Raw genomic sequence first — 12,326 nt, forward strand, 5'->3', positions numbered from 1 at the left:
ATATAATGTAACTCTCAGCAGTTTCATGTTTTCAACAATGAGGTGAGGTAATAGCTTAATAAGAGGACAACATTTGTTTCACTTTAATGACCGCTACAAGAAAAAACATTATTTCATTCGAATTTTCTTTGATGATGTGAGCTCTCTGAGATATTTTTCCAGTTAGTCCTGTATATACATACCATGAAAAGAACTGCTATAATTAAGAGTAATTCTAGAGAAATAAAGCTAAATGTTAAGAAAATTCATTACATTAGAGTAGAAGTCCCAGCAAAACTAAATGAACAAGTGAAAGCCATCCTTTTTTGCTAAAGTTGAATTTGGAAGATGAAACTATATTTTGAATCATCCAAATACTATATGTTTTCACTTAATGAAGGGTGATTCTGTTAAAACTACTGAAGCAATTTTGCTTAGGTATCTGTAAGGGCCATGCATGATATCATCGGTAATACTATCCAACGGGTTAGTGATTACAGGCGTGATTTGTCTAGTGATGAACTGTCAATTGTCAATCCAGAAAAATCAGGTGTGGTATTACAAAAATTGCTGAATCATCATGCTGATTCATTTGCTATTTATACTTTACTGAAGAAGGTAGATATAAATATTGATATTTGAATGGAAATAAAGTCAAGAAAGAATTACACACACCAACGAGAATCGATCCCTGATGTGAATTTCCCAATAAAAAATTACATAAACGTCAGAAAGAAAAATAGAACATAGTTCTGGGTGACAGGGACTACCAGCGGCTCGTTTAAAAAGTAGCAATGTTGTCAATGACTAACAGACCCATACTTTCGAGGGTCTTTATGGATCTACTTGGCAGATCCATTTTCCTTGTCCATATGCTTTTTACTTAAGACATTTTCTCAATGAATCAAAAGTTTTTAAAAACCTACTGATCGTATTCAGAGAGTCTACATATGAGGGAACTCAAACCCATGCACTCCCGAATTCTCAAATAAAGGTGTAAGGCCAGACACCTGTGTCACCTTCTCATTTATGTAAAGTGAACTATGAAATAAAGAACAAGTATAGAAAGAAGGCAGGGTTTTCTAAAAGAGGTTGGGGTCACGTAAACCTTGTTTAAGAACCAAAAAATTAAAATTGTTTTAATTTTAAGAACTCAATGCTAAAATTCATAAGAGAATCTCAACGGTTCCATTAGGTGTCTTGTATTACATGCAGAAAAGTCTATGTGTATCTGCATATATTCTGAAAACTATGTATATTGGAGAGGAAGGGGTATTTGTGTCTATTTCATTGGTAAAATGATTTGGTGTTCTTTTTTTCAGATATATTCTTCAGTTTTTGGTTTTGCATTTTTAGGAAAGTGCTTCTTCGTTTTAGTTTCTCAACATTTCCTTCTCTTATTTTGTTGACCTCCTTCTTCCTTATTCTGAGCAAAACATACTCACCTATTAGGGGAAGCAGCTCACTAATGAGCTTTCCTTCTGCCACCAGGATGCTCCAGAGAAGTGGATAGTGGGAATGGGAGTGTCATTTTTTTGGTAATGGATAATTCATAGGAAAATCTCCACAGCTACTGCAGAGTTGTGAAGAAATGGCCTTCCTGTCTTAGAACATTTTTAGATGAATCATATGGTCCATTTTGACTTAAAGGAAACCTGAAGATTATCCAGTTCAACCTCTTCATTTTAATAACCAGAAAACTGAGGGCTAGAAAGGGGAAGTGACTTGCCTCAAGGTTACACAGTTAGTTAGCGGGAGAGCTGGCAGAGGAACAGGGCCTGGTCAGAGAACAATCCTCTGAATCTGTTTGTGGTTCTAGCCATCACATTCTCTTAACCTGTCACCATGATGATGGTTTTATAAGGTTGGTCCTAAATGGTGAAGAGAACTAACCAAACTGTGAGCCCAACAAGCACACTGGAGTTTGTCCACTACGAAGATGGAGGTCAGAACACACCATCTGTTACTCTTCGACTCATCAGCTACTGGCTTCCAGTTTTAACAAGTCTTCTTGTCCTTAAATAAGACTTAGGCATCTTTGTCCTTTAATACAAGAGATATCACCATACTTGAAATCTAGATACTAGAGCTACTGTGGGTCATGAAGAGGATATTTTTGTAGGAGACCCTTGGAAGAAAGCACATCAGGCACCCATGGTTGCAAGTCTCAGGAGGTCCCAGGACTTAGACGGGACCATGCCTAGCAACAGTGTTCCTGGATCTCTTCATAAGAGGAAAATGGCCCACTATTTTAGCTCAGAACTTTCTAACCAACTGGAATTGGTTAAGTATTTGGTGCCAGAATCTTAGGAAAACAGATCCAAAGAAAAGGGGCTTACACTGGAAATGCAGTCCTCACACTCCTTTCTGAAAGGAACGGAAGCCGGCTAGGAGAGAGTAAATCTCAGCCAAGAAGTGGGATTGAAAGATGTTAAACCAGCTGAATAGCTGCCCAAAAGAATTTTAAAATGGCATGGCTGCTGGCCCACAAGCGATTAAGGTCTCTCTCACAGCACAGGAGGGAAGCCAGCATTAAGCAGAAGATGAGCACAAGGCCTAAAGAAAGAAAATAAAATTTAGCCAATAGGAAATTAAAAACTGGATTTGGAGATGGTCCAGACAATACAATAGGATATGGAAAGATCCTTTTAAAAAAGGTCCACTGAGGTCTGGCAACATCGACAAGGCTGGGGAATATAGCCCATATGTGTTATGGAAAATAACTTTGTTCTAGGAGATGGGAATAGGCCAGAAACAGCAGACGACGTCCCTGGGCTGAGTCTGACTACCATGCTATACCTTGACAGAGAAGGGCAGGAAGAAAACACGAGGACCTTGATGGTCACCAGTCTGTTTTGAAAGCTAGCAGCCTAAGATAAGCAATAAGAAATGACATAGGTAACAAGTTGTTTGAAATTCAACTTTCCCATAACTGCCTTCTAGAAAAGAAGGCTGGCCAATGAGACATCTTTTTTTTTTTTTTTCTAGCATGGAGATGTACTACTTTCAAAAAAATTTACTATTTATTTTAGAGACAGAGTCTCACTCTGTTGCCCACACTAGAGAGCAGTGCCATGATCATAGCTCACTGCAGCCTCAACTTCCTAGGCTCAAGCAATCCTCCTACCTCAGCCTCTCAAATAGCTGGGACCACAGGTATGTGCTACCATGCCTGGCATTTTTTTTTTTTTTTTTTTTTAATTTTTAGTAGAGATGAGGTCTCATTATGTTGCCCAGGCTGATCTCAAACTCCCGGGCTCAAGTGATCCTCCCACCTTGGCCAACCAGTGCTGGGATTACAGGTGTGAGCCACCACACCCAGCCTACTTAAATTATTCTGTAAAAATTACCCAGACAAGCCTCAATCCTATATTCCAGAGAAACTAAACCATGCTCCATTTTTGTCAACCACTATGTAGACAACAGGTATTCACCATCTATAGTTAAAGACATCCTAATGGAAACCATCCTAAAAATCACATATATCATCCTAGTTACCCAAAAATATGGGAGTCATCCTTGATTACTGCTCCACATCCAGTCACCACATCCTTCTGATTTTATCTTTTGGTTATATCTCCAGTCTCTCCTTTCCTCTCCAACCTTACTCAAGGACACATTATCTTTCACTCGAATTCCTGCAATGGCTTCCAAACTGAGTTTTGTGTTTTCAGATACTCACTGAAGACCCCAAACTCATCTCCCACAATGATAGAATAATTTACCTACTGAAATAGTCCAATCAAATAGTTCTCTGCTTAAACCTCTTCAGTTTTCTTCCATGGGTAACGGCATAAAGGCCTTTGCCACATGCTGTCTGAGCTTGCCCACACTTGGGTGCTCAAGTCATTTGCTTTTCCATCTGGCCCTTGCCCCTGCATCACCTTCTTTCCCTCTCTGTTGGATCATTCCATAATTTTTACTCCTTTTTAACAGGCCACCGTTCTTGACCTATCTACACATGCTGTGTTTACTCCATCAGTTCTCATTCATTCTTGAGTGGCTCCTGAATACAAGATCACTGAAACTGCACCTGATAAGGTCACTATTTTGTAAAACCCAAAGGATTCTTCTTGTTCTCTTAGTAGAGCTCTCAGTAGTATTCAATGCAGTTGACCACTCTCTCCTTCTTGAAGAACTCTTTTCCCTTGGATTCTATAGTACCATATCCTCCTGTGTTTCCTCTTACTCCCTGGACTACTGTAAGAGGGTTTCTTTTACTTGACCCCTACATGTTGGAGTTTCTCAGAGCTTAGTTCTAGACCTTCTTTTTTTCTCATTCTATGATCTCTCTTGGTGGCCTCACCCATTCTGATGGTTTCCAATACGGTCTAGATCTGATGATTTCCAGTTTTTATCTCCAGACTAGACCTCTCTTCTGAACATTAGAATTAACTTGATCCAATTCCCTATGGGACACACCCACATGGATATTTCACAGGCAGCTCTAATTTAGTATAACCAAATCACTCTGTTGATCTTTACAAAAAAACTGCTTCTTTTTTTTTTCTTTTTCTCCTTCTTTTTCTTTTTCTTTTTTTTTTTTTTTTTTTTTTTTTACCATGTCAGCAAATAGTGCCACCAAATACCAACTTGCTAAAGCCAGGACTTACGACCTCGAATCTTCAACAGTTCTTCTCCTCCATGTCCTATATCTGGTTCAACTCTGTGTTCTAATCTAGCACTAGGCTCTCTCTCCAAAGCATTTTTTGAGTCATTCATTTCTCTCTATCACGTTGCCACTGCTCTAGCCTGAGCTACCAATATGTCTGGCCTGAGCTATTATAACAATATCCTAGAAGATATCCTGAGTTTTCTCCTGCTCCTCTAATCCCACTGCCAAAAAGCAACCTGGAAAACAGAAACACTGTACTTAAAAAAATATAAATTACTGAATTGAATCAAATAAAAGACTCCACTCATTATAAAGAACACAATCATTTTCTGTACCACTAAGAAAGAAAAAAAAACTCTACAAATTGAACTATTTTGTACTGCTTTTTAAAAATCACTTCAACTGTAGGAAGTGCCCTAGTATTAAAGGTGAAAAAATGTGCATCTTTTCAGAAAGAGGAAATACAGTATATCATTGTCCTGCTCCGAATCTATCAGTCTATTTCAGTTACACTTAGAATAACACCCAAACTCTTTACATTTCCTGTGGGAAGTTGCAAATTCTGTTCCTGCCTCCCCAGCCCTACCCTTGCTGAGCCTCTCTCTCCCATCTGAGTACTAATGAGGCCCAACCCTGCTCAGCTTTCAAGATCAGATGAGAGATGTATTTAGGGATGGCTATAGATTACACCTCCTCTCTCAGGACCAGGCATGGCCTTTTCCACTCCCTTGAGCGCACCAAGTTCTCTGTCTCAGAGGCTTTGCCCTGAGCTCAGCTCAAACGCTGTTTCTTTAGAGAGATCCTTTAGTCAAAACAGTTTTCCCTCCTCCTCCCTCTCATTAATCCTATTCTTCCCTTCATACTAGTGTAATTTGTGGTCATATACCTTTTGGAAAGCTTATTTGTTTACTGCTTGTTCCCTGCATATGCAGGTCCCAGATGGCAGAACCCATGTCTGTTTTGCTCATTGATGTATTGTCCATAGTCTAGAATAAGGTCTGGCACATAATAGGTATGCAATGGATACTTGTTTGGTGCAAGCAAGCAAGTCCTCTGCAATCCAGCCCTTTGCCTACCTCTTCAGCGATACCTTACACAGTATATCACTTTTCCCCTCACATGTTCAACCAAAACTAATTTACTTACAGTGTCCCTAATCCTATGCAATATTTCATGTTTCCAAATCTTTGCTTGTGGCATTTATTCTGCACACTCCCTCCTATTGCATCTATGTTATAGTTTTCACCGAGATAACTTTCATCTGTCCTCCAAGCCCTTTAGGGCTCAGTGGGAGACTCCTGGAAGCTTTCTTGACCCAACCTTATGCTGAAAAATGTGTCTACTCATACAACCTCTTGTTGTCCCTCCATAAATATTTATGAAGACTCTAAAAAGATGAAACATCACCAAAACCACAGCACAGAACAAAGAACCACTACAGCAATGGAGCTGGGCTCGAAAAATAATTGGTGACCCAGCCAATTATCATCTCACTCAACAGCAATGGTTACATTAAAGCTGCATGGAAGGTAGTTTTAAAAATGGGATTTACAATGTAGGAATTTGTATTAGAAATTATCAAAGGCAGGCTTGAAAAGCTCTTCAGAAGGAAGATAACAAAATGATGAGCAAGAAAATGTTTAGGCCAGGCACAATGGCTTACGCCCGTAATCCTAGCACTTCGGGAGGCCGAGATGGGCAGATCACCTGAGGTCAGGAGTTCGAGACCAACCTGGCCAACATGGTGAAACTTTAACAAAAATACAAAAATTAGCCAGGCGTGGAGGTGGGTACCTGTGATCCCAGCTACTTGAGAAGCTGAGGTAGGAGAACCACTTGAACCCTGGAGGCGGAGGTTGTAGTGAGCAGAGATCACACCATTGCACTCCAGCCTGGGAGACAAAAGTGAAACTCCGTCTTTAAAAAAAAAAAAAAAAAAAAAAGCAGCCGGGCGCAGTGGCTCACGCCTGTAATCCCAGCACTTTGGGAGGCCGAGGCGGGCGGATCATGAGGTCAGGAGATCGAGACCATCCTGGCTAACACGGTGAAACCCCATCTTTACTAAAAATACAAAAAAATTAGCCGGGTGTGGTGGCGGCGCCTGTAGTCCCAGCTACTCGGGAGGCTGAGGCAGGAGAATGGCGTGAACCCGGGGGGGCGGAGCTTGCAGTGAGCCTAGATCGTGCCACTGCACTCTAGCCTGGGCGACAGAGCAAGACTCCGTCTCAAAAAAAAAACAAAAAAAACAAAAAAAAAACTTCAATTTTATATTTTAGATGTATGAAAGACAAATATAAAATAACACCATAAAAGATAAAATACTATAAGAAATACAGATAAATACACAAAAGTGATTACAACAGAATAGGAAAATAACAAAGAGCAGTTAAAAAAAATAAAAGCACTATAAAATTAAAAGGCAAATTAAAGAATGAGGGAACTATCTGTAAAACATTGATAAATGATTATTATACTTAATACACATAATCAGTTAGAAAACACTAATATTCTACCTCAGGCAAAAAAAAGAAAACATTGTCAGAAGAAAGTAGCTAGATATGCAGGTGGTCAGCCTCATTGATAATAAATGCAAGTTGGCCAGGTACGGTGGCTCACGCCTGTAAAATCCCAGCACTTTGGGAGGCCGAGGTGGGCAGATCACAAGGTCAGGAGATCGAGACCATCCTGGCTGGTCTATATACATACACACATTGTTTTCAAGCAGACAAGGACTATTTACTAAAATTCATAATATTTGGTGCCATAACAAATTTCAAGGATTGAAGTCATTTAGAGTATATTCTCTGGCCATAGTGGTTTTAAGGTAGAAATCAGTAACAAAAAGTTAACCAGAAAATACCCAAACATCTGGATATTAAGCAAAACACTTCTAAATAATTCATTGGTCAAAGGAAAAAAATGACAATGAACTTTAGAAATATTTTATGTAAATAACAAAATACAACATATCAAAACTTGTGGATTCAGATAAAGTCATTCTTAGAAATAAATCTATACCTATAAATACAAATATTAGAAGACTGATAATCTAATGATTATCAGTCTTCTAATGTATTAGATTGCAGTGAGCAAAGATAATGAGCAAAGATAATTATTAAGTATTCACTAAGTATATTAATACTAAAATATTAAGTATTTTAGTATTAATACTAAAATATTAAGTATTCACTAAGTATACATTAAGTGCAGTGATAAGTATTCATTGCATATCATTATTAAGATCTACTTCAAGTAGTTAGAAATAAAGACAATTTAAACCCCAAAATGTAAATATAAAAAATATAGAAAAAATAATAGATATAAAAGGAAAAATTAATAAAAGAGAAAACAAAGAAAAAAAAATCAACAAAAGTTGTTTCTTTGAAATGACTAATAACCCTAGGAAAACTGATCAAGGGTGAAACAGAAGCACAAATTACTGAAATTTTAAAAAAGACATCACTACATATATACAGAGAAGAGGATATTATAAATAACTTTGTGTAAATAAACATGGAATTTTACCTAAATGGATAAATTCCTTGAAAAACAAAACTCACTGAAACTGACATGAAAAGTCAAAAGCCTGAATATTATTTTATCTACTAATGAAATCTTAACTGCAATTTAAAAACTTTTATAACGCATAGGCACAAAAACAAAATAAAGCAAAAACAAACATTCCAGGCACAAATGACCTTACTGGTGAATTCTTCAAAGATTTTTTTTTTTTTTTTGAGACCATGATAGAGAAAACATGAGTCCAGAAAAGCAAAGCAACAAAATAGATATTGTCTGGGTCCCTGAATTATAGACCTATATTATCAGTCCTAGATTACTGAAGCTTAGACTGCTATAAGGAAAACAAATTTTTATCTTATTTTAAAATCCAGTCAGCGTAATTCACCACATTAACATAATAAAGAAGAAAATAACATAATTATTTCAATAGATGCAGAAAAATCATCTGTTAAAATTCAAAACCAAGCATGATAAAGAACATTAGCAAACCAGATATATAAGGGAACTTCTTTATCTGATAAAGAATATCTATTAAGAAAAAAAAAAAAACTTATGGCAAGCATCATATTAAATGTCTTCACTGCTGATATCAGGAAAGAGACAAGCAAGCTGTCACCAATTCTAGTCAACATTGCAGTAGAGGTCCTAGACAGTACAGTAAGACATGAAAAGGAAATAAAAATATCAGAAGAGAAGGAATAAAACTAGCATTACTTACACAACATAATTGTATATGTAGGAGATGCAAAGAAATCTGCATATAAACTGCTAGAATTAACAAGTAGATTTAGCAAGGTCATGGATACAAGTTCAATGTACAATAATCAAATTTAGCTCTATATACTAGTAACAAACAATTATAAGGGTAAAAAAAAAATTTAATACCATTCACAACCACATGCAAATATTGAAGACCTAGGAATAAGTCTTAAATAGTATAATAATAATAAAAAATAAATTAAAAAAAAGCTATGCAAGACTTTATACAAAAATCTGCAACAAAACACTAAGACAAACGAAAGAAACCCTAATAGAGGGGTGTGTCGTATTCACAGATTAGATGACTCAATACTGTAAAATGCCAACCCTCCCCAAATTCATCTATTGATTCAACTCAATTCCAATCAAAATCCCAGCAGAGTTTTGTAAAAATTGATCACCCGATTATAACATTTATATAGAAATGCAAAGGGCCAAGAATAGCTGTGACAATCTTAAGAACAGAAGTAAAGAATTTAGAATTGACAGCACAAAACATTAAAATTCATTATAAAGCTACTGTAACTAAGACAATGTACTATTGGTACAAAGATAAACCTATTAAATAATATGAATAATACAGAAATATATTCATATACATCTGACCCCATGGTTAATAAAAAAGTTTCAGATTAGTGGGAAAAAGGCACTCTTTTCAATAAATAGTGATGACCTAATTTGATGTCCATTTAGGAAATGAAGAAATCTTGACCCCTATTTCTCACCATATGCAAAAAAATTTCAGGGGCCTTACAAATCCAAATTTAAAATGTAAAACAATAAAGCTTTTAGAAGACAACATAACTACCTTAATGACTTTAGGGTTTGCAAAGATTCTGGACATAAAAATACTGATCTGAAATAAAATAATTAAAACACTGGACTTCATTAAAATTAACAACTTGAGTTCACCTGAAGTTGCCTTAAAATAGTTGTTTTGAGCACTTCAGTTTGAAGAAGTTTGTTACGCAGAATCAGACAACAGAAACAATATCCAAAGAGCCAATAAGGGTATGACAAGTTGTTAAAGCTATATCTTCACAAGGGAAACACAAATTGAGACCATAACGAGATACCTTTACTCAGTATAGTGAAACCTTAAGAGGAATGACAATACCAATTATTGACAATAATGTGGATCTGAGACTCCTACCTTTTGCTGGTAGCAGTGTAAACTGGTACTCTGAAAAACCGGCCATATATATGCAAGTGAAACATACATATATTCCATGACCCAGAAATTACACTTCTTAGTGATATCCAAGAGAAATTAGTGATTATGCCCACTAAAAGTCACATTCAAGAATATTGACAGGAAGTGTATTCACAACAGCCTCACACAGGAAGCAAGCCAAATGACCATTAACAGCAGAATGGATACATAATGTAGTATACAATGAAATACTATATAGCAATGAAAATAAATGGACTACTACATATGACAAGACAGATGAAACTTACAAATATAATGTAGCATAAAAGAAGCCAGACACAAAGGAGTACATATTATGATTACATGTAGCTAATGTTCAAAACCAGGTGATATGGTTTGGCTGTGTCCCCACCCAAAATCTTACCTTGAATTGTAATCCCCAAAATCCCCACATGTCAAGGGCAGGACCAGGTGGAGGCAAGTGGATCATGGGAGCGGTTTCCCCAATGCTGTTCTCATGATAGTGAGTGAGTCTCATGAGATCTGATGATTTTATAAGTGTCTGACATTTTCCCTGCTTGCACTCACTCCATCCTGCCACCCTGTAAAGAAGGTACCTGCTCCTCCTTTGCCTTCCACCATGACTGTAAGTTTCCTGAGGCCTCCCCAGCAATGAATGGTGAGTTAATAAAACCTCTTTCCTTTATACATTATCCAGTCTTGGGTATTTCTTCATAGCAGTGTGAGAACAGACTAATACACCAGGCAGAACGAATCTACAGTAACGAAGTCAGGATAGTGGTAAGTGCTACGTCTGAGTATTGGATATGAGGGTGGGGAATAATCACGAGGAAGTTTGAGGGAGGTTCAGGGGGCTGGTTACCAGGTATGCTCACTATAAATGCTTGTCAAGCGGTTGCCTTATGATATAGGCACTTTTCTACACGCAATTTATTTTTATTTTATTTATTTTTATTTATTTTTTTGAGATGGAGTCTCGCTCTTGTTGCCCAGGCTAGAGTGCAGTGGTGCCATCTCAGCTCACTGCAACCTCCACCTTCCAGTTTCCAGTAATTCTCCTGCCTCAGCCTCCCAAGTAGCTGAGATTACAGGCGCCCACCACCATACCCAGCTAATTTTTGTATTTTCAGTAGAGACGGGATTTCACCATGTTGGTCAGGGTGGTCTCAAACTGGTGACCTTGTGATCCACCCAACTCAGCCTCCCAAAGTGCTGGGATTACAGGTGTGAATCACTGCGCCCAGTCCTCACATGCATTTTAAATACCAACTTGAATGTTTACTGGAAAAAAAAGAGATAATCCACACTACTGCATTTCCTGGTTAGACTCTCTTACCATTTCAAAATCTAACTTTGCTTTTCTATTTCCCATGGGTTAGAGGTATTGTGGCATATGCATTAGACTGAAATATTAAGGCACTCTGAGTAGTCATCTTGACCACCACTTCCTATCTGCTTATTGTAAGACATTCTAATACCCTATAACTTATTTTTCTCCAAATGCAAAATGAAGTCAAGCTACTTTTTTTAAAATGGGAATATAAGCAAAAATAAGAAACATATGTAATCTAATATATCTTTCCTTAAAAACTCAACTCCATTTGTACATGACCCACTCTATGTCATGGGAGTTATTTGAATCCTCTGTCTTCAGTATTCTACTGTTCTTCAGTCTTGTAGAACGTGATGGAGAATTATTATGGAATTAAAAAAAATCATTTTCTTAGAATTACAACAGCATTGTTACGTATTCAGAACAGAATGTAATCCTAATAATAATTCTAAGATATCAGGCTTTGGAATTATGAATGTTTTTAAAAATAATAGAAGACAGAAGTAAGTCCTATTTCATGTTCAAAATATAGGTCATAGTTTACTGCAAAGCATTCATAAGGAGACACAGGGTCTGGATCAGTCCAGGCATCCAGGGCCCTCACTGGACTCATCCCCTTCCCAGAGTCTATCTGAACCACTAAGAGTGGGCTCCCAGGCCTGGTTCCTTTCCCCACTCCACATGTCCTTTCAAATGTTTAAAAATAAACAGTAGATGTTTATTTACAGAAGGGTAAAATATAAAATGCATTTTTAAACATTTTGATTTTTTTGAACATCCAAGAGTCCTAAGAATTTTTAAAGTATTTAAATTATATCAGCCAGGTGCAATGGCTCATGCCTGTAATCCCAGCACTTTGGGAGACTGAGGTGAACGGATCACCTGAGGTCAGGAGTTTCAGACCAGCCTGGCCAACATGGTGAAACCCTTCTCTATTAAGAAAA

General features: G+C 37.2%; 1 protein-coding gene across 30 annotated transcripts in view; it reads right to left on the reverse strand.

The window, feature by feature from the left end:
• LTBP1 (latent transforming growth factor beta binding protein 1) overlaps positions 1-12,326 on the reverse strand; it is a 445,837-nt gene that overhangs the window by 63,223 nt on the left and 370,288 nt on the right. The window lies entirely within an intron of this gene.

Source organism: Macaca fascicularis, chromosome 13 (genome assembly GCF_037993035.2).
Source record: "Macaca fascicularis isolate 582-1 chromosome 13, T2T-MFA8v1.1".
Classification (NCBI taxonomy): Eukaryota; Metazoa; Chordata; class Mammalia; order Primates; family Cercopithecidae; genus Macaca; species Macaca fascicularis.